Genomic DNA, 23,471 nt, shown 5'->3' on the forward strand with positions numbered 1-23,471 from the left:
CCGTAGGGGACCGCACCGCCACTTCCCAGCAAATTAGGGACACTGTTGCTCCTGGGGTATCGGCGAGGACCATTCGCAACCGTCTCCATGAAGCTGGGCTACGGTCCCGCACACCGTTAGGCCGTCTTCCGCTCACGCCCCAACATCGTGCAGCCCGCCTCCAGTGGTGTCGCGACAGGCGTGAATGGAGGGACGAATGGAAACGTGTCGTCTTCAGCGATGAGAGTCGCTTCTGCCTTGGTGCCAATGATGGTCGTATGCGTGTTTGGCGCCGTGCAGGTGAGCGCCACAATCAGGACTGCATACGACCGAGGCACACAGGACCAACACCCGGCATCATGGTGTGGGGAGCGATCTCCTACACTGGCCGTACACCACTGGTGATCGTCGAGGGGACACTGAATAGTGCACGGTACATCCAAACCGTCATCGATCCCATCGTTCTACCATTCCTAGACCGGCAAGGGAACTTGCTGTTCCAACAGGACAATGCACGTCCGCATGTATCCCGTGCCACCCAACGTGCTCTAGAAGGTGTAAGTCAACTACCCTGGCCAGCAAGATCTCCGGATCTGTCCCCCATTGAGCATGTTTGGGACTGGATGAAGCGTCGTCTCACGCGGTCTGCACGTCCAGCACGAACGCTGGTCCAACTGAGGCGCCAGGTGGAAATGGCACGGCAAGCCGTTCCACAGGACTACATCCAGCATCTCTACGATCGTCTCCATGGGAGAATAGCAGCCTGCATTGCTGCGAAAGGTGGATATACACTGTACTAGTGCTGACATTGTGCATGCACTGTTGCCTGTGTCTATGTGCCTGTGGTTCTGTCAGTGTGATCATGTGATGTATCTGACCCCAGGAATGTGTCAATAAAGTTTCCCCTTCCTGGGACAATGAATTCACGGTGTTCTTATTTCAATTTCCAGGAGTGTAAGTTTAATATAGTGTTTTATTTATGTATTTTGTAATATTTGTAATGTTTGTGAATTATCTAAAGTTTTTTATTTATTTTTATGTTTCATGTACGGAGAGGGCGGCGCAACGAACGGAGACAGCATCTTCACTGCCGGGACCAGAGAGAAAATTGCTGGCTACTATACGCCGCGGGTCGACAGCCAAAGAGCAACAGAAGATCCTGAAACCGAGTTGTTGCGTCGTGCTTCCAAAAACTGAAAAAATAAGAATTTGTAATGTTTCTACAACAATGACGTCTCAGAAAGTTTAATCATGTTGTAAATGTTCAGTCCTCTCTTGTCAAGGCTCATGTTCACGTCTATATGTAGTATATATGAAGATAATAAACTAGTCTATACTACAAAAGTTTAAATACGTGTTGCGAGAATTTATTTATGAAGAATTATATTAAGGAAGAAGTATTACTAATTTATTTGACAAGATTATTAATTTTTGACAACGTTCATCGCGAGTTTGAGTCTTAAAAGTTTATTCAATGTGGTTTTAATACTTATTAAAGCAGATAACTTGCATTAATATAATTTCTGAGAAGAAACAAATGACATCTAAATTGAAAAAAAGTTTGCGCAAACCAATTGGTTCACACATGGCTCTGAGCACTATGAGACTTAACGTCTGAGGTCATCAGTCCCCTAGAACTTAGAACTACTTAAACCTAACTAACCTAAGGACATCACACACATCACACAAATCCATGCCCGAGGCAGGATTCGAACCTGCGAAGTAGCGGTCGCGCGGTTCCAGACTGTAGCGCCTAGAACCGCTTGGCCACTCCGGCCGGCAAACCAATTGGACTGAGTGACGTAATTCTGCGCATACGACTCAAATGATGATGTATTAAATACAGTTTCGTTCAAGAACCATTCAGAGACAACTTTAAAAAGAATTTAAATAATTTTGAAGTGTTTTGTAACTGACGTAGGTGACGAAGTCTGCACATGGTCATATATCAAAAGGAAATCGTTTATACAAAACTTATGTCGTTACACTACAACTTCTGTGAACCATTCTGCACTCACCCGTTGCACTACCGAAACACCTCGTCCCACATGAGCAACAATGTCCCGGATGGATGCATCACATTTTCTCATGCCAGTAATGCGTCCCCTTTCAAACTCGCAAATTCGACAATACGGTTCGCGCATACGTCTGCGAGCCGTCCTGTACGCCTGCTCAAGTCCCACTGATCCGTTACCTTCGGTTCATAGCAACAACGAGAGCTGCGGGCACATTTTACAGGTAGGTGGTGTTGCTCTGCGATATCGATGTTGACCTCGAACCGGTAGGCCGACATGGTTAAAATGATAATCATTACTGCAGAACATACTAATGTACACGTCTGTGAGTATGAACGTCCTATCTCTAGTGGTTCAAGGTGAGTTACGTTGTCAGTTTCTGCTAGCAAACAGTGCCATAGGCTGGTGAAAGATCGTAGCCTACATACATATCATCTACGGTAAGATAATTTAACTGAATCCTGATGATAGAGATATAATACTCCGAAAAGTGTATTGAACAGATAAATAAAAGCGTCATCTTAGCGTGATGTGTGTAAATCGGTTGACGAGTTTTAACACCTGTTTTTGACGTATTTTGCATTGTAATATTTCTGGCTTATTCAGCCATCATATTAGGCTCCAGGAAGCTACTCCTAGGGCAGTGGAGATGCAAGAAGCATAGAGATGACGCAATGTGAGATGAGGTACCGGTGACAGATGTTAGATTCGGTACCATTCCCGTGAGAAAGACCGCCTGCATGATTCTGCTGCTCTGTGATTGGCTGCTGTATTCGGCGGTAGGGCGCCAAAACGTTAAACTTTAGTTGCTATTATTAATTAAATCTGTCATCCAAATTACTTCATTTTTTAAATAAACATCTCTTAACAGCCAGCTATCAATCAGCCATTTCAAAATTATTAAAATCAAAGTATTACTAAAGCAAAAGACTGACGATATTACTGCCGATGCACTTCGGTGGCGTTCGGGTCACGCCTTGCTGGATTGGCGCGCGAAGTGTCTCGGGCAGTCCGGCTCTCCAGTTCTGACCGTTCCAGTAGACAGACATGCTGTCTGTTATAGCAGTATTTGTATCATGCAATTTTATTTACTACAGTTCCGACCGTCGCTAGGTACAGACATGTCTTCTGTAGTAGTAGTATTTGATTCATATAATTTTATTCTCCAGTTCTGACGGTTCCAGTAGACAGACATGTTGTCTGTGGCAGAATGTATTTCAGGTTATTTTAGTCAGATATAATGACTGTGGAAAGATATGTTCAGTACGTTCTGATCGAGAATAATTTCTCGTGTCTATACCAATAAAAACGCGAGTGGCATCCCAAATGAGTTATAGTTTATTCGTAGCAGCAGTTCCTTGCGAAGTTAATTTCAGCCTCAAGAAAAAGAATGCACGACCTGCGTGCTGTTTTCTGCGCTGGAGACATCATCATCACGAAGACAGAAGATTAGTGAAGTGTACAAGAGCTTACGTATTTCACACAGGGCAATGGAAACAACTAGGCACCTCACGTGTACTGCATGCACAGTACAAATGTGCTCAGTGACACGTCATCTGCAGTAATGCAGAGGAGGTAAAGAAGAATGAAAGTATTAACACTATCTCACTTTTATTCCTTTTTCTTGCCGTAGTATCTGTATCGATATTTCTATGTCAATTTGTAGTACTGCTTAACAATAATGTTGTATCTGTCATGGGAAATCTTTGACTATGTATACATGTTTCAGTTATGTAAAACTTTTGAACGATGTTGTTTAAATTATGGTTGTGAACTTAAATAACTACTAAAATGATTGTTATATAATGTACTGTAAATGACTTGGTCCATAGTTAGGGAACGTAGTGTTGAATGTAAAAGATGTGCGAAAGCACCGCAGCTACGGAAGTAGCCTGGCGGAGTGGAAAAGGTGTGGTTGGCGCGGAAGAGGCAACTCGTCCTTTATGACGGCTAAGGAGTCTGGGCTGAGCAGTGCTGTGGTTAACACCTCGCCAGCAGTAGCGGATCTCTGTGGCTCATATTCCTGGAGTTTTAAAGCCAGGACTTAAGGGCAGAGTAACTATGGGCCTCGGATGCTGCACTTGGTGGTACCGGTATCATGAGATGGTTTTTGGCTCTATAAAAGTATAATTCCGACACCAAGAAGATATGTAATAGGGCGAGGCCAACAGTACCGCCGTGACTGCACCACCGCCAGGTTAACAGCCACTGCAAATTGCGCTACAAGTGCCACCAGCCTTCCACTAAATTGCTTATATTTGGTGCTCTGTAAATGGACCAGGTATTTGTGAAACTTTGTTGATTTTATTATAATAATTGTGGTATTCCTAAAAACTCTACCTTACACTCGTGACTATCCCAAGTCACAAACCTGCACAGGAATCCTATCCCAGTGAATTTAATTCCGAGTGTCCTAATTTATTATGAGAAAGTGGTTGCGGTTGAATTTAATTTTGTGTTGTCATTTGTATAGCCAATTATACACTCCTGGAAATGGAAAAAAGAACACATTGACACCGGTGTGTCAGACCCACCATACTTGCTCCGGACACTGCGAGAGGGCTGTACATGCAATGATCACACGCACGGCACAGCGGACACACCAGGAACCGCGGTGTTGGCCGTCGAATGGCGCTAGCTGCGCAGCATTTGTGCACCGCCGCCGTCAGTGTCAGCCAGTTTGCCGTGGCATACGGAGCTCCATCGCAGTCTTTAACACTGGTAGCATGCCGCGACAGCGTGGACGTGAACCGTATGTGCAGTTGACGGACTTTGAGCGAGGGCGTATAGTGGGCATGCGGGAGGCCGGGTGGACGTACCGCCGAATTGCTCAACACGTGGGGCGTGAGGTCTCCACAGTACATCGATGTTGTCGCCAGTGGTCGGCGGAAGGTGCACGTGCCCGTCGACCTGGGACCGGACCGCAGCGACGCACGGATGCACGCCAAGACCGTAGGATCCTACGCAGTGCCGTAGGGGACCGCACCGCCACTTCCCAGCAAATTAGGGACACTGTTGCTCCTGGGGTATCGGCGAGGACCATTCGCTACCGTCTCCATGAAGCTGGGCTACGGTCCCGCACACCGTTAGGCCGTCTTCCGCTCACGCCCCAACATCGTGCAGCCCGCCTCCAGTGGTGTCGCGACAGGCGTGAATGGAGGGACGAATGGAGACGTGTCGTCTTGAGCGATGAGAGTCGCTTCTGCCTTGGTGCCAATGATGGTCGTATGCGTGTTTGGCGCCGTGCAGGTGAGCGCCACAATCAGGACTGCATACGACCGAGGCACACAGGGCCAACACCCGGCATCATGGTGTGGGGAGCAATCTCCTACACTGGCCGTACACCACTGGTGATCGTCGAGGGGACACTGAATAGTGCACGGTACATCCAAACCGTCATCGAACCCATCGTTCTACCATTCCTAGACCGGCAAGGGAACTTGCTGTTCCAACAGGACAATGCACGTCCGCATGTATCCCGTGCCACCCAACGTGCTCTAGAAGGTGTAAGTCAACTACCCTGGCCAGCAAGATCTCCGGATCTGTCCCCCATTGAGCATGTTTGGGACTGGATGAAGCGTCGTCTCACGCGGTCTGCACGTCCAGCACGAACGCTGGTCCAACTGAGGCGCCAGGTGGAAATGGCATGGCAAGCCGTTCCACAGGACTACATCCAGCATCTCTACGATCGTCTCCATGGGAGAATAGCAGCCTGCATTGCTGCGAAAGGTGGATATACACTGTACTAGTGCCGACATTGTGCATGCTGTGTTGCCTGTGTCTATGTGCCTGTGGTTCTGTCAGTGTGATCATGTGATGTATCTGACCCCAGGAATGTGTCAATAAAGTTTCCCCTTCCTGGGACAATGAATTCACGGTGTTCTTATTTCAATTTCCAGGAGTGTACTTTTGAGTAGGTCAAAAGATTGCTTATCAAAGCACATTTGTTATTTAAAGGTTATAGTTTGTTGTGCTTTACTTAATTAATAATTAAACATAAGAATACTTACCATTTCTCGTACAAACTGGTGTAGTTTTGTTCAAAATGGTTCAAATGGCTATAATCACTATTGGACTTAACATCTGAGGTCATCAGTCCTCTAGACTTAGAACATCTCGGTTCTTCAAACCATGAAAGTTTAGCGGTGCTCATGTATTAGGCTAGCTAGTTAATCAAGCAATGCAAAGGCTCCTTCAGAGCCAGTGTAGTTAAATCTGCATTTTGTTTAGTTGCTTCAGACCGAGTTTAAGAAAGAACTACTTACTGTGTTATCTGTTCTAATGCACGTTGGTTAATGCACAGGCATAGAGACCCTGTACTATGCAAAGAAGTTATAGATTACGATCATTAGCAGACTCCCTGGTTTAAATTCAGAATCATTTCAAGCTTTTCCCTGTTCAGTATTGCTACTAGTTTCATGTGTGTCGGTAATTGGTTTTATAAGCTGTTATACCTAGTTCATTTAAGGTACGTGTTGTTGAGGGGCATATGTTACTATTTACTATCTCACTGATCATTTGTTTGTTAGTAGAACATTTACTTGCAAGGTTAGCTTACTTGTTGTGGTATGAGCAGTTGTAAGGAAAGAGTTTAGCGTGCGTATGTGTGTGTGTGTGTGTGTGTGTGTGTGTGTATGTGTGTGTGTGTGTGTGTGTGTGTGTGTGTGTGTCAAGAAAGCTTAGGTTAGCATTATCACTGTCTTCTGCTTTATCCTTTTGCTTGACACAAGAAGGCCTAATTTGGCTGGTGACCTGTTTTAATATGTAATGTTACAACTTGGTTTTATGGTGGGAGAACGTCTGTTCTTGACCCACCGTTTAATATTGGTTATACTCTGCTGGAGTGTTTCGGAAACGAATCCCAGTTTGATTACTCTGTTTCCATTAGGTTATCTCACGGCCACAACTTTCAAAAATTTCTCGCAGAGGTATAACGCTAACATCGATTGCCTTTTTAAGGTGGTCGGTGGTGCCGTTACAGAGTGTTTTACATACAGCAGTCTGACACAGAGCATGTAACTTAGGACACTATTCACAGCCACAGGAAGGCGGAATAAGAGCCCAGAATGGGAGATTCAGAGCACTTCGTGGAGGTACAGCACGATCAGATGACTGAGTGAACCGTTCCACACCGAGGGGGAGTAGAGTGGCTTTCCATGCCCGGCTAGGTCTTCATTAGGGGTGCGTCGTTTGTGATAAATGACCGGCGCAGTCTGATGCGGGGTATAGAGCATCCAACGACATCAAAGTCTGCACTGAAGTACTGTGCAGTACTGATTACGACAGCGTGACAATTTGGAAAATGGATGGTCATCGGATTTATCGGCGTGCGTAGCGAAATTGTAAAATCGCTCTTTTCCTCGGCTCTTGATAGTCTATATGCTAAAGTTGCGAGGAAGAGGTGTTGGAACAACTTACTTGCTACCTCTACACCAATATAAAGGCTATGAATTCGACTTAACACTTTGCCGTCCTCACGTCTCGTACACATTTATTCGCTTGGCACTGGCAGCGCTAATTCGGATTACTTGGCTTGTCGCCTTTCCGTTCATGACGAGCTTCAAACACATTGACTTTTGCATGCTTTAATTCTCCGGAAATCCTCTATTTTGCCGTATCGTTCCACAAATTCGAATTTTCTTTTCAAGTAACTTCTCTGCAAGTTCTACACTGTTATAATAATTATCCATGCAGAGGTGATGCCACTTTCCAACAGAAGGTGTCAATAGTTCCATCAATGTTTTTGCTAAAGGCTGCCCAGCGCCGGAATATATCTTGAAAGAGGAAATGTATCTCGTACTCGAACCACACAGCATCCGAATGAGTATGCCTATTTCGTAATTTTCGACGGATTGTAAATTTTAAAATTTAACCGTCCATGCCACGGTATCATTCCTTCATCAATTGAGAAGTTTTGTCTTAGATTAAACGTTTCTTAAACTTTTTGGAAAAGTAATCAATTACGAATTGCACTTTGACAAGCCGGTGGGCATTATTCGGTTTATTGTTGCTGTCGGAAAATTGTAAAACTGATAATATTTGTCTGAATCGGTTGCGGGACATCGTTTTGCGAAATATCGGTGTGTCTATCAACGGATTCGTTGACCAATGATAATCGACCCTTGATTTTTTTTTTTACTATTCCCATGAGAATAGCAAGCCCAAACCATTTTCTAAGTTCGAGTCCCGTAACGTCGACAAATGTGGCATTTTTTAAATACAGTTTTGTCACGTGTTGAAGGCATTCACCACAGCACTCCTCAACACCCGACAAGTCGTGCATTTTCGAAATGCTCGTGCGGAGCCTCCTGGCCATCACGATGTGCCCTCGGTCAAACCCAGATAGATCGCGCGCCTTTACCATTCCACACACGGACAGCACGCTCACTGATACTGCATGCTCAGTGCGTGTGTCTGACCAGCAGTCGTTCCTCACCAGGTGACGCTGCAGTTGGCTGGACGGGTTTATATCGATAGGGGCCGGTGGTCATAATGTTCTGGCCGATTAGTGCATGTGAACATATCCACACCCACAACCAGATTTTGCGTATCGACGTAATACAGACGCACAAAGTCGATGTAACGTGGGAGCAGCAGTGGCCAACCGAGCGTCAGCCAGCGAAGAAATGTGAGCACCTACTGTGTCACCAGGGACCATTGGGAACCGTGTGCTTGCAGCAGGACTGAGATGGTGTGTGCCCCTGGCCAGGATATCACTGACAAGGCACGGCTACTCTGGCGTTGTGAAAGAGTCGCACTTTGTTGCGAGTGATGGACGCACACGTGTAGATCTGGTGAGCGACCTATTCCAGAGTACCTTCGCCCAAAGTGCACGGGTCCCATCCCAGGTGCATGGTGTGCGGATCGTCAGTTACATCCCGGGGTTATATCTGGTGTTTCGGCAGGGTAAAGTAACCAGTGGCCGCTACATTGCACCGGCTGTTATCCACGTACCACTGCCATTTCTTCGATAGGAAGGTGATGCAATTTTTCAGCGGACAATGTACGACCACATACGGGTGCTGCGACGCAACACGTTCATGGAGTACGACAAATGCCCTGACAAGTAAGATCACCAAATCTCTCCCCAATTGGAACACGTATGGGATGTGATGAAGCGGGAATTGACTTGTTCACCAGGACCTGCAAGAACAACTGCCGAATTGCAACAGAAGGCTGAATGTTCTTGGAATAACCTATCGTAGGATGCCATTCGGCAACATAATATGATCGTCTGCATGCCAGAATACACGCCTCCAATGACACCAGAGAAGGGTACACAGTGTACTGATGCGACTACATGGGCGCCCTTTACTGTGTGCTTCATTTGGTCTAAATTTATGACGTCGTCTTTAAGAATGTTCCTTTTTTTTTTTTTTTTGCACCGATTCATTGCCCAGCCGGACAAAAGGTGCTATTGCTGTTGAGGCAACTCTGTGTACTAACTTTTGAGCGTTGTACAATCCTAAGTCACCAACGGTTTTAATCACGAATCTTTCTCACTGTAGTGGTTACGCACAATAAGTAAAACTTCGCTATTTGCTATGCTTCCTGGTGTTGCAATTTTGATGCCCAGGAATGTAATATGGTGCTGGATGCATAATGCCAATAAAATTAAGTAAAAACTGATTACATCTCAAAGCTCAATTCTACAGCTGTGAGATTCAACCTTCAGGCAGTCGTAGAGTATTTTCTGTTGTACCGTATTGTATGTCAACTGGGGACCTAGAAACGACGGAGAGGCTTCGTTCCCGCCGCAGCCGCAGTGATCCATAACCCCACGACAATTATCGCAGTTCACTGCACCCCGCCGCCGCCCCACATCGAACCTACGGTTATTGTGCGGTTCGGCCCCCGGTGAACCCCCCCCCCCCCCCCCAGGAAACGTCTCACACCAGACGAGTCTAACCCCTATATTTGCGTGGTAGAGTAATGGTAGTGTACGACGGCCAGAGTGTCCGAGCGGTTCCAGGCGCTACAGTCTGGAACCGCGCGACCGCTACGGTCGCAGGTTCGAATGTGTGTGATGTCCTTAGGTTAGTTAGGTTTAAGTAGTTCTAACTTCTAGGGGACTGATGACCTCAGCAGTTAAGTCCCAAAGTGCTCAGAACCATTTGAACCATTTTTTGGTGGTGTACGCGTACGTGGAGAATTTGTTTGTGCAGCAATCAAATGGTTCAAATGGCTCTGAGAACTATGGGACTTAACATTTGAGGTCATCAGTCCCCTAGAACTTAGAACCACTTAAACCTATCTAATCTAAGGAAATCACATACATCCAAGCCTGAGGCAGGATTCGAACCTATGACCGTAGCAGTCCCGCGGTTCCGGACTGCAGCGCCTAGAACAGCACGGTCACCGCGGCCGGCCATAGTGTAACTGAGGCAGAATAAGGGGAACCAGCCCGCATGCGCCGAGGCAGATGGAAATCCACCTAAAAACCATCCACAGACTGGCCGGTTCACCGGACCTCGACACAAATCCGCCGGACGGATTCGTGCTGGGGACCAGGCGCTGCTTCCCGACCGGAAATCCGTGCGTTACACCACACGGTCAACCGGGTGGGCGTATTTTCTGTTACTTGTCGGTTCTTTCACCTCTGGCAAAGGCGTGCTAATGGCAAGATAAGAAAAAGGCAAAGATGCATCGCTGTTCCCCCTATAACTGGCTGCCTAAGTCAGTTCCGATGTGGGAGGAATGGGACCATGCGTAGCGAAGTTCTGTCGTATTCGAGCCAAGTTTTGGACTATGACAGCCTTATATCACCTCAGACATTTTGGCCCATTTCCTAAGAAAAAATAGAAGTAACTTCTAATCTACAGGAATCAAGCTGAATCTAAACTACCACCTTTATAGCCGAGGTCGCCAACGCCCACCAGTGTGGTTGTGTTCGACACGGAGGGAGATTGGTTCGAATCCTGCACTGCTTTTATTTGGCCGGCAAGGGAATGAGAGGTGGTGGTGTAAGGTTCCTTATTACCAGTCTTTCGCCAGTGTCCTGAACTGAATCCCAAATCTCTCCACAGTGTCTCATGACATGTAGGCAGGTGACATAGTTGATGGTGATTCGTTTGTTGGATAAGGACTTCAAGCTCGATGCCCGCCTTGGTGCTCTTCGAGAGAAGAGGAGTAGGCCATGTGTGCCAATAACGGGTTTCACCCTTCACTTCCCTTCATCCACAACAACACAGCACAATACTGTTCAAGCACTCATCACAATCATACACACGACACAGATACACACTTGACTGGTCATACCAGGTAGGAGGATGGCAACGGCTAACCACCTCCACCAGGACCTTGGGTAGGACAGTGAAGCGTGGTTCTCTCCTCTGGTCGACTGCGCTAATTTCCTGGCTGGTTAGCCGAGAGCGCTAGTGCGCTGCTTCCTGGACTCGGGTAGGCGCGCCGGCCTCGGATCAAATACGCCCGGCGGATTAACGACGAGGGCCGGTGTGCCAGCCAGCCTGGATGTGGTATTTAGGTGGTTTTCCACATCCCAATAGGTGAATACTGGGCTGATCCACACATCCCGTCTCAGTTACACGACTCGCAGACATCTGTCACACGTGATTTACACTAGATGCAGACAGTTGGGGTACACTGATTCCGTCCCAGCGTGTATGGGGTGGCGGCAGGAAGGGCATCCGGCCACCCCTTCATATTAACCTTGCCAAATCCGATTGTAACCACGCCGACCGTGTGACAACTGCTGGACAAAGGCGTGAGCAAAAGAAGAAGAAGAAGAAGAAGAAGGACTACTTTGACTTGCAAAAGTGACTGCTAGCTAGGAGTGATGTCCGCTTCTTTTGTACTTTATGCTCTGCTGCACACAGTTCGATTTAATGAGATTATAAAGTAATCTAGATGGAATACCCAGCCGGCCGGTATGGCTGTGCGGTTAAAGGCGCTTCAGTCTGGAACCGCGTGACCGCTACGGTCGCAGGTTCGAATCCTGCCTCGGGCATGGATGTGTGTGATGTCCCTAGGTTAGTTACGTTTAATTAGTTCTAAGTTCTAGGCGACTGATGACCTCAGAAGTTAAGTCGCATAGTGCTCAGAGCCATTTGAACCATTGAATACCATAATATAATGTAACTTAGGATGGCCATTAGAGGATTACGAACAGCAACTTTCCTATTAGACTGTTCACTTTTTCCAACGCACCGTCTCGCTTACTGTAGTCGGATCCACGAAAGGTGACGGTTCGCACATGTCAAGGCACGGACGGGGACTCGTTTTTGTTGATTCCAAGTAACAGTTGCGGTACGCGCAAGAGCGTGCTTTCCGCTTGAACAAAGCTTGTATCCTGCAATTTACGAGGGTTGGAAATTAAATAGTGACAACTATTTATTCACAACCGATACAAAAGAGTTACATGTTTGCATCTGTTACTGTCCTTTAAAGTAGTCACCAGCGTTGTGTGCCGGCCGGTGTGGCCGAGCGGTTCTAGGCGCTTCAGTCTGGAACGGTGCCACCGTTACGGTGCCAGGTTCGAATCCTGCCTCAGGCATGGATGTGTGTGATGTCCTTAGGTTAGTTAGGTTTAAGTAGTTCTACGTTCTAGGGGACTGATGACCTCAGATGTTAAGTCCCATAGTGCTGAGAGCCATCTGAACCAGCGTTGTGTAGAACCCGTTGCCAGAGATGTGGAAGGCGCAGTATACCGTTAGCAGAGCCTGTTCTGTTGATGGTGCGAATGGAGCGGTCTACTGCCTGTCGAATCTCTGGAAGAGTTCTGAAGCGAATGTCGTGAAGTGGTTCCTTCATCTTCGGAATCAAATCAAAGCCACAAGGACTTAAGTCGGAGGAGTATGGTGGACGGTACACTACTCCCCAGTCCCATCGACCGAACAGAGCAGCCACAGCTTGCGCTGTATGCGCCCGCGCATTGTCGTGCAAAATGATGGGTGGGTTGCGCAGAAAGTGTCGCCGCTTCTTTCGCAAAGCCGGTCGCCGGTGATGCTCCAAAAACGAACAGTAATTCGAGTTAAGTCCTTGTGACTTTGATTTGATCCCGAAGATGAAGGAACCACTTCGTGGCATTCGCTTCAGAACTGTTCGCGAGATTCGACATGCAGTAGACCGCTCCATTCGCACCATCAACAGAACAGGCTCTGTAAACGGTATACTACGCCTTCCACATCGCTGGAAACGGGTTATACACAACGCTAGTGACTACTTTGAAGGACAGTAACAGGTGCCAACATGTAACACTTTTGTATCGGTTGTGAATAAATATTTGCCACTATTTAAGTTCCAACCCCCGTATTTGTGTCGCTTACTTATGCAGAATTGATCGCTTACCACCACCATCAGCGATGACAACTTGCAACAAAAGGAATAGAGATTCACCCAACAACTCGCTACGATTATGTTTAACATCTCATTAGCTACGGCATTCACAGAAGAGTGCTCCAAACGCTTCTGAACGCTCACTGGCTGTCGGAGAAAACGTGACGTAGATGCGCTGAACAAGCCTAAACTAGATCGCAATCGCTCGTGGCTCCAACTATAGTACATGTTATACTGGAAGCTTTTCCATCGCCGTGCACATTTTAACTATGCATAACAGCTTGTGCGGGGTAAAACAATCGGCTCTGGGATTTAAGGTGCGCTATCCAACCAAACTATTGCGAATCACGCGCCTCGCCGCAGTTCTGTTTGTCTGTTATTGCCTGCCGCGGCTCTGTTTCTATTTGAACAGACTCTGTTTGTAGAAAGTGAGATGGTTGCTCGTGAAATGAGGTCACGTTTATTTCAATGCTTCGCCGATGCAGCCCCCGGACGTGTTTCTGGTGTATGTGCGATCCGTTCCTCCAGTTTATAGAACACGGGTGAACGTGACACCATTTTCACTTAGGCAGATGTATGTTTTGCTACATTTTGGCTAACTTCGTAAAAGAATCAGGGAGACACCCGTAATAATTCGTAAACGGATTAAACATTCACTTTGTAGGAACCACATAGTTTTGTCCGTTTTATTCGAAGAGCAATTTGCATTTCTTGTAAGGTTTGGTAAGTAGCGAGGAGTATTATCGTCTTGTAAAACGATTTGTTGTCCTCATTCTTTTCTTGAACTGTCTGACATGTTGTTGGAACCTCGTCCTTATTCAGAGTTTTTTTTTGTAACATGTGGAGATGTTTGCGTCATCCACGAAAGAGGCGACAACAAACAAAAGTGCATGTTGAAATTTTTATCTTTTTCAGTGCTACTGGATCAAAAGTAACGTACAATGAGCAGCCACAATATTGAGACCACCTACCTAGCCGCGCTTAGTGGCCGTGCGGTTTGAGGCGCCATGTCACGGGTTGCGCGGTCCCTCCCGCCGGAGGTTCGAGTCCTCCCTCGGGGATGGGTGTGTTCTTAGCATAAGTTAGTTTAAGTGGTATGTAAGTCCAGGTACCGATGGAAATTGGAAATTTGTGGTAAGTTCCTATGGGACCAAACTGCTGAGATCATCGGTACCTAGGCTTACACACTACTTAATCTAACTTAAACGAACTTACGCTAAGGACAACACATACACCCACGCCCAAGGGAGGACTCCAACCTCAGACAGGTGTACCGGTTACCTCAGCAGTTTCGTCCGTTACGAATTCACACACACCACCTACCTAATAGCTGGTATCTCCAGGTTTGGCACGGATAACAGCGCAACGTGTCGTGGCATGGAAGCAGTGATGCCTTGGTAGGTCAAAAATGTTCAAATGTGTGTAAAATCTGATGGGACTTAACTGCTAAGGTCATCAGTCCCTAAGCTTACGCACTACTTAACCTAAATTAACCTAAGTACAAACACACACACCCGTGCCCGAGGGAGGACACGAACCTCCGCCGGGACCAGCCGCACAGTCCGTGACTGCAGCACCTCAGACCGCTCGGCTAATCCCGTGCGGCCTTGGTAGGTCGCTGAATGGAGTTGGCACCGCATGTGCACAGACATGTCACCTAATTTTCGTAAATTCCGGGGAGGGGGCGATGAACTCTGACACCACGTTCAATCACATCCCAGATGCGCTCATTCGGATTCATGTCTGGTGAGGTAGTGGACCAGAACATCAATTGGAACTCGCCACTTTGTTCCACGAACCAGTCCATGATACTCCTGGCCTTGTGGCATGGCGCATTATCTTGCTGAAAAATACCACTGCCACCTGAAACGCCGGCCAGTGTGGCTGAGCGGTTCTAGGCGCTTCAGTCTGGGGCCGCGCGACCGCTACGGTCGCAGGTTAGAATCCTGCCTCGGGCATGGATGTATGTGATGTCCTTAGGTTAGTTAGGTTTAAGTAGTTCTAAGTTCTAGGGGACTGATGACCTCAGATGTTGAGTCCCATAGTGCTCAGAGCCATTTGAACCATTTGCCACCTGAAACACGATAGTTATGAAGGGGTGCAACTAGTGTAAGATACACATTGGCCGTCATGGAGCCTTGCACGAGCTCCATTACACCCATGGATGCTCACGTGAGTGTTAACTAGGGGAAAATGGAAACGCCGCCAGCTTGTCTCCGTCCCGCAGTACAAGTGTCAAGGAGCTTTTCTCCTGGAAGACTACGGATTCACGCTCTGCCATCGGCATAATGAGGAGTGCATCGGGATTCATCAGAACGTGCATCGCTCTGCCCCTGCGCTAACGTCCAGTGACGATGGTCACGTGCTCATTTCATTAGCAGTTGCCGATATCGTGGTGCTAATACTGGCACTTGCATGGGTTTTCGGCTGCGGTGGCCCATCGTTTGGAGTGTTTGGTGCACTGTGTGTTCAGATACGCTTGCGCTCTGCCGAGCATTAAAGTCTGATGTTAGTTCCACCACAGTTCGCCACCTGTCCTGTTTTACCAGTTTGCCCAGCCTACGACGTCCGACGTCTGTAACGCTACGATGTCTGGTTTTGGCACAGACACTCACCACAGAACTCTTATCACACACGACAAGTCGTGCCGTTTCCGAAAAGCCCGTGCTGAGCCTCCGAATCATCACAATCTGTCCCCGGTCAAACTCAGATAGATCGCCCGCCTTCCCTATTCTACAAATGGACTGCAGGTTCACTGATACTACATGCACCGTGCGTGTGTCTGATTAGCAGTCATTGCTCGCCAGGTGACGCTGCTATTAGAGAAGGGTTGTTCGCGAACTAACGGGCCCAAAGGAACGGTTCACCAAGATGAACGTAACGAGCGAGGAACGAATTATAAGGAACGGTCTTTCATAGTTCACTTCGATCGCGGCTTTCTACTTATAGTTGTCCGGAACGGGAAACGGTCGATCTCGTTCCAGCCTCGGACCCGTTCCCGTGTGTCTCGGTCACGGTCGGCCGCACACGTCCTTCTTCGCGTGGCATCTCGTCGCAGTTCGACTGCTCATAGTTAGTTTAGTATCGAGTTGTTGTTGTTCGTTTCGTTCGTTTCGCACGACCATTGTACACTACTGGCCATTAAAATTGCTACACCACGAAGATGACGTGCTACAGACGCGAAGTTTAACCGACAGGAAGAAGATGCTGTCATATGCAAATGATTAGCTTTTCAGAGCATTCACACAAGGTTGGCGCCGGTGGCGACACCTACAACGTGCTGACATGAGCAAAGTTTCCAACCGATTTCTCATACACAAACACCAGTTGACGCGTTGCCTGGTGAACGTTGTTGTGATGCCTCGTCTAAGGAGGAGAAATGCGTACCATCACGTTTCCGACTTTGATAAAGGTTGCATTGTAACCTATCGCGATTGCGGTTTATCGCATCGCGACATTGCTGCTCGCGTTGGTCGAGATCCAATGACTGTTAGCAGAATATGGAATCGGTGGGTTCAGGAGGGTAATACGGAACGCCGTGCCGGAACCCAACGGCCTCGTATCACTAGCAGTCGAGATGACAGGCATCTTATCCACATGGCTGCAACGGATCGTGCAGCCACGTCTCGATCCCTGAGTCAACAGATGGGAACGTTTGTAAGACAACAACCATCTGTACGAACAGTTCGACGACGTTTGCAGCAGCATGGGCTATCAGCTCGGAGACCATGGCTGCGGTTACCCTTGACGCTGCATCACACACAGGAGCGCCTGCGATGGTGTACTCAACGACGAACCTGGGTGCACGTCATTTTTTCGGATGAATCCAGGTTCTGTTTACAGCATCATGATGGTCGCATCCGAGTTTGGCGACATCGCGATGAACGCACATTGGAAGCGTGTATTCGTCATCGCCATACTGGCTATCACCCGGCGTGATGGTATGGGCTGCCATTGGTTACACGTCTCGGACACCTCTTGTTTGCATTGACGGCACTTTGAACTGTGGACGTTACATTTCAGATGTGTTACGATCCGTGGCTCTACCCTTCATTCGATCCCTGCGAAACCCTACATTTCAGCAGGATAATGCACGACCGCATGTTACAGGTTCTGTACGGGCCTTTCTGGATACACAAAATGTTCGACTGCTGCCCTGGCCAGCACATTCTCCAGATCTCTGACGAAATGAAAACGTCTGGTCAATGGTGGCCGAGCAACTGGCTCGACACAATACTCCAGTCACTACTCTTGATGAACTGTGGTATTGTGTTGAAGCTGCATGGGCAACTGTACCTGTACACGCCATCCAAGCTCTATTTGACTCAATGCCCAGGCGTATCAAGGCCGTTATTACGGCCAGAGGTGGTTGTTTTGAGTACTGATTTCTCAGGATCTTTGCACGTAAATTGCGAGAAAATGTAAGCACATGTCAGTTCTAGTATAATATATTTGTCCAATGAATACCCGTTTGTTGTTGTTGTGGTCTTCAGTCCTGAGACTGGTTTGATGCAGCTCTCCATGATACTCTATCCTGTGCAAGCTTCTTCATCTCCCAATACCTACTGCAACCTACATCCTTCTGAATCTGCTTAGTGTATTGATCTCTTGGTCTGCCTCTACGATTTTTACCCTCCACGCTGCCCTCCAATGCTAAATTTGTGATCCCTTGATGCCTCAAAACATGTCCTACCAACCGATCCCTTCTTCTAGTCAAGTTGTGCCACAAACTTCTCTTCTCCCCAATCCTATTCAATACCTCCTCATTAGTTACGTGATCTACCCACCTTATCTTCAGCATTCTTCTGTAGCACCACATTTCGAAAGCTTCTATTCTCTTCTTGTCCAAACTGGTTATCGTCCATGTTTCACTTCCATACATGGCTACACTCCATACAAATACTTTCAGAAACGACTTCCTGACATTTAAATCTATACTCGATGTTAACAAATTTCTCTTCTTCAGAAACGATTTCCTTGCCATTGCCAGTCTACATTTTATATCCTCTCTACTTCGACCATCATCAGTTATTTTACTCCCTAAATAGCAAAACTCCTTTACTACTTTAAGTGTCTCATTTCCTAATCTAATCCCCTCAGCATCACCCGATTTAATTTGACTACATTCCATTATCCTCGTTTTGCTTTTGTTGACGTTCATCTTATATCCTCCTTTCAAGACACTGTCCATTCCATTCAACTGCTCTTCCAAGTCCTTTGCTGTCTCTGACAGAATTACAGAATACCCGTTTATCATCTGCATTTCTTCTTGGTGTAGCAATTTTAATGACAAGTAGTGTAGATCTGTTTCAACCTTTTCTGAACTCTGAACATCTGGTTCTTTTCGTATTCTCTTCAGCGTCCAAGACCAGTAGTTAAAATGTATTTTATAGTTACGTAAATTACATAAAAATTACGTGGTATGTAATACACACATCTTTTCAGGTAACGAAACAGTGTATTAGCTTACTTCGCAATTTCGATAAATAGCAGAAGAAATAGTTAAGGCAAGATTTTTTTATTACTACACATGCAAATGACGTCGGCACGGCACACACTAATGGCCATTTTCCTCTTTTTTTGATCCAAGGTAAAAGAGCATGTTCATTGTTATGGATGGCAGACTGACTTACAACCGAATGAAGCCTGCGCTTCGTAATCGATTGTATGACGTCACATAATATAGAATGTGATAACTCCTACGATATTATTTCAGTGGTTCAGGGTGGCGCACGAAAAACCGGCCCCGAGTACTAGACTGCTCACTGTCGCTTACCAGTCGTCATCCATTGTTTCGAAGTTGTTTGCATTAGCTTATTTCTTCACTGCCTAAAATACAAATAAGAAAATCGGTGTTCGTCAATTTGGCCTCTGAAGGCTCTAACGAAATGTTCAGTTGCCACGGAAAGTACTGTTGCCTGCTGGTGCTTGAATTACTGAATGGCGTTAAACATTTTAGCCATTGAAAACATGTGTGAGGTTTTCGTAATCAAAAGTAGAGCAATTGTGAAAAATGGAGTTAAGTCGGTCTGGCCCCTGTGTGGCACCATGCGGCAGTTGCCTCCTGCGCCCCAAAACACGTTTTTGAAAGCGTCCACGTACAGCGCACGTCGACCAAGACAGTGGCAGACACACAATGTACACACACACAATTTGTGTGACCTGCCACACCTGTTTGCACGAACAGCCACGCGGAAGCGTCGGCCATTAACGGTCGATGTTACAGTCGGCCATTGTTAATCGTGCAGGGCGTTTAGTGCAGACCTGCCCTTGTCTTTCTTCCTGTTTTCCAGCTGCTCCCTGCCCCAGTTCGTTAGGCACAAGTGACTGCTACCTATTTCGACACTTCCCATTTACGAGCGCACTCCACAAGCGCTGTAATTACAGTTGTTCAGCAACTGTGAGAAGCGGGCGTGTTAAGCTAAAACTCCGCTCGTGTAATGGGACAGCGCGGTCACAACTTTACCGTCGTTACGAGCTTGTAGAACGCACTTCGCTTACGTTACTTCTTTCAGAGTATTCTTTAGTTTTCCCTTTGCATACTATTTCGATTCTGCACAATTACTGCTCTTCGCTATTTAATTTGTGACACATTGTGCGGTGGCATTGTCCAGTTTATTGCCCAGTTCAAAGTAGCAACAATATTAGATCGAATACTAACTTCGTTGACTTCTTGGTTAGTTACCACAACAAAGCATATCTATTATGTTGTTTTCTGTTTGCCTTCTCCCAGTTGTTATTTGGTTTGTGCCTGTTCAAAAAATGGTTCAAATGGCTCTGAGCACTATGGGACTTAACATCTGTGGTCATCAGTCCCCTAGAACTTAGAACTACTTAAACCTAACTAACCTAAGGACATCACACACATCCATGCCCGAGGCAGGATTCGAGCCTGCGACCGTAGCAGTCGCGCGGTTCCGGACTGAGCGCCTAGAACCGCGAGACCACCGCGGCCGGCTTTGTGCCTGTAAAATACCCTTTGAGTGTTACAGGTTTTAAGGATGTTTGTGCTGACTTCCTTGTAGGGACTTAGTTTGACGATTCCTCTGACGTTTCGCCAGCCCGAGTGGCTGGCATTGTCAGAGAGTCACCAGCAATGGAGGCTGAATCTTTGACAACACCAGAAAGTCATGCTGGCGAATCGTCTAAAAAGTCATTAAACTAACCTCGGCCGAAGGTACTGAGACGAAGCCCAACAGACAAACCGTCTTACCTCCTACTGGTTTTCTCTGCCTCGTGATGACTGGGTGTCGTGTGATGTCCTTAGGTTAGTTAGGTTTAAGTAGTTCTAAGTTCTAGGGGACTGATGACCATAGCTGTTAAGTCCCATAGTGCTCAGAGCCATTTGAACCATCCTACTGGTTGCAGTAATCTATCTATTGAGACGTGTTGACGCTCTTTGCTGCTAGATCTACGACGAGTGCGACGTCAACGTAACTTCACGTCGCTCTTCGACTGTCATCCCCCTTCCCCAGTCGCCGGGCATCTGTCTAGTCACCTATTTCATACGTTGTAGAGGAGGGGTGACAGCGATACATTAATACTTCCCTCCCGTCTCATTTATTGAAAATTATTGGCTTACTTTGGCTTAATTGTTAGTGCAGAAAACCTCGAAAAATCTACTAGCGAAGTGACGCAGTCGTAGAGCGGGGTTTAAATACCAATGGCACCATTCAGGTTTACGCTTTTCGTGGTTACTCTAAATCCTATGAAGCGAGTACCTTGAATGGTTACTCTAAAAAAAAAAAAAAAAAAAAAAACCGTAGGTGATTTCCCCTTCCACCCTTGTCCATTTCTCGCTAAGGGTCTGACACTAATGGCTCCGTTGTCCGCAAAACGTTCTGCCCTGATTTCCCTTTTATCTTTCGAAGAATCTAAACGGGTGTATTCAATGCCTCAGAAAGGGGGTGGACTGGTCTGATGACGAGATGGAACATGAACATAAAGTGAAGGTGTTATGTGGAATGTTGGCTGTTTTATAATCATTAATATTATTATTTATTTGAATAACATTTTTTATCAAACTCCTACTCTGTTTTATCTAAGTAATCATTCAATGTATAAAATGTATTGCATATCAGGTACTTTTTAGCTGCCTTTTTAAGTAAGTGTATTTTTCCAATTTCTTTAATCTCTTTCGGTAATTTATTGTACAGTTTTATTCCTTTGTAGAAAATGCTGTTTTGTGTTTTATGTTTACTTTTTCTTGGTAAATGTAAGTTGACTCTATCTCTCGTTGCGTGGTCATGGACAGAGCTGTTTGTGCACTAATTATCAATGTTATTTTTGATATGTACAACTGACTGGTAAAGTTATTCACATGGAACAGTTAAAATACCCAGAGTTTTGAACAAATCTTTACAATGGGCTCGACTAGTAAAGGTGTTCGTTTTTTCCGCGCACTTTTCGAGAGTGGAATAGTAAAGAATTATTGTGAAGGTGGTTCGATGAACCCTCTGCCAGGCACTTATTAGTGATTCGCAGAGTATTCATGTAGATGTAGATACTTCCGAGAACTTGTCTCTGCTCTGCGTTATGCGCGGCTGCGAGTCCCCCGGACAAATTGTCCGCCCTTTCCCCGCATTCGGCGTACGGCCGTGGCGTGCGAGGCCTGCCCTATAGAATTCCATTTCGCCGGCGGCAATCAATACTTGATTATGGCCCCTATGGCAGGCCCGGCCTCTCTTATTATTATGGAGGAGCAATTCCGGCGCCACTGCCACGATTATTACACACGATGGCCACCTGTGAACGCAGAGCGCAGCAAACTTGTTAAGAGGAAATTCGAACGCTTTTGTGAACTTTTTTCGTACGAGATTGGAACGTTTTGTTAGATTGGGAGTTTCTAACATCTGTCAGTTGTTTTTTCCTCTGTTATTGTTTGCATAAGGTAATACTTTTATATCTTGTTGATGAAGAATGAGTGAACTGGATGGAGACAAATGTTCTAAATCGATATTTCATCCCCTGAAGAATCGGTACAAGGGCAATAAAAGCGAGAGAGTCTCCAACAACATTTCACATACATAATTTGTTTTTCCACTCATAACTGTTTTCATAGATTTGAAGCCTTTCAAATGGTTCTGAGCACTATGGGACTTAACTTCTGAGGTCATCAGTCCCCTAGAACTTAGAACTACTTAAACCTAACTAACCTAAGGACAACACATACGTCCATACCCGAGGCAGGATTCGAACCTGCGACCGTAGCGGCGGTCGCGCGGTTCCAGACTGTAGCGCCTAGAACCGCTCGGCCACCCCGGTCGGCCTTGAAGCCTTTCTTCTCGCTTTTGGCATCTACTGTTCTCGCCAGCTCTCATGTTTGTAACAGTGCCATAGCTCGTTGTTTAACATCTTTTTCCGTTTTCTTGATCAACCGCTGAGTAATTATTTACTCCTTTGCTTTTAAGAGGTATCTTTCTTAAGTTTTATTTTATGCAGAGACGTATTTTTATGAACTGTTGCTTCAAACACCTCTTCAATTTTTGTCTTTTCTGTCCATTTTGATTTAATACAATATGCTGACTCGGTAGTCCGCCCCCAATAGCTGAGTGGTCAGCGCGACAGCATATTAATCCTAAGGGCCCCGGGTTCGATTCCCGGCGGGGTAGGAGGTTTTTCTCCGCTCAGGGACTGGGTGTTGTGTATCCTAATCATCATTATTTCATCCCTATCGACGTGCATGTCGCCGAAGTGGCGTAAAATCGAAAGACTTGCACCCGGCGAATGGTCTACCCGACGGGAGGCCCTAGTCACACGACATTTACATATATTTATGACTCGGTATATAATCATTCTATTACACAATTCATTTGATGTAATATGTATGTACTATGGAAAATGTTTAATTTCACAATAACTGGGTGTCTTCGCATATATTAAGTAAACAGAATCGTCATCTCGGAAACATACTTCTACGAAATTGACGTCATGCGGTTATAAAACTGCAGCATCTGTACGTAGCGCAGTGTCTGACTCTGAATAACAAACGAAAGGAATATGGAAGGTAGGCTAGACACAGAAATCGTAATAAAAAAAAGGGTTCAAATGGCTCTGAGCACTATGGGACTTAATAGCTGAGGTCATCAGTCCCCTAGAACTTAGAACTACTTAAACATAACTAACCTAAGGACATCACATACGTCCATACCCGAGGCAGGATTCGAACCTGCGACCGTAGCG

Source organism: Schistocerca piceifrons, chromosome 1 (assembly GCF_021461385.2).
Source record: "Schistocerca piceifrons isolate TAMUIC-IGC-003096 chromosome 1, iqSchPice1.1, whole genome shotgun sequence".
NCBI lineage: Eukaryota > Metazoa > Arthropoda > Insecta > Orthoptera > Acrididae > Schistocerca > Schistocerca piceifrons.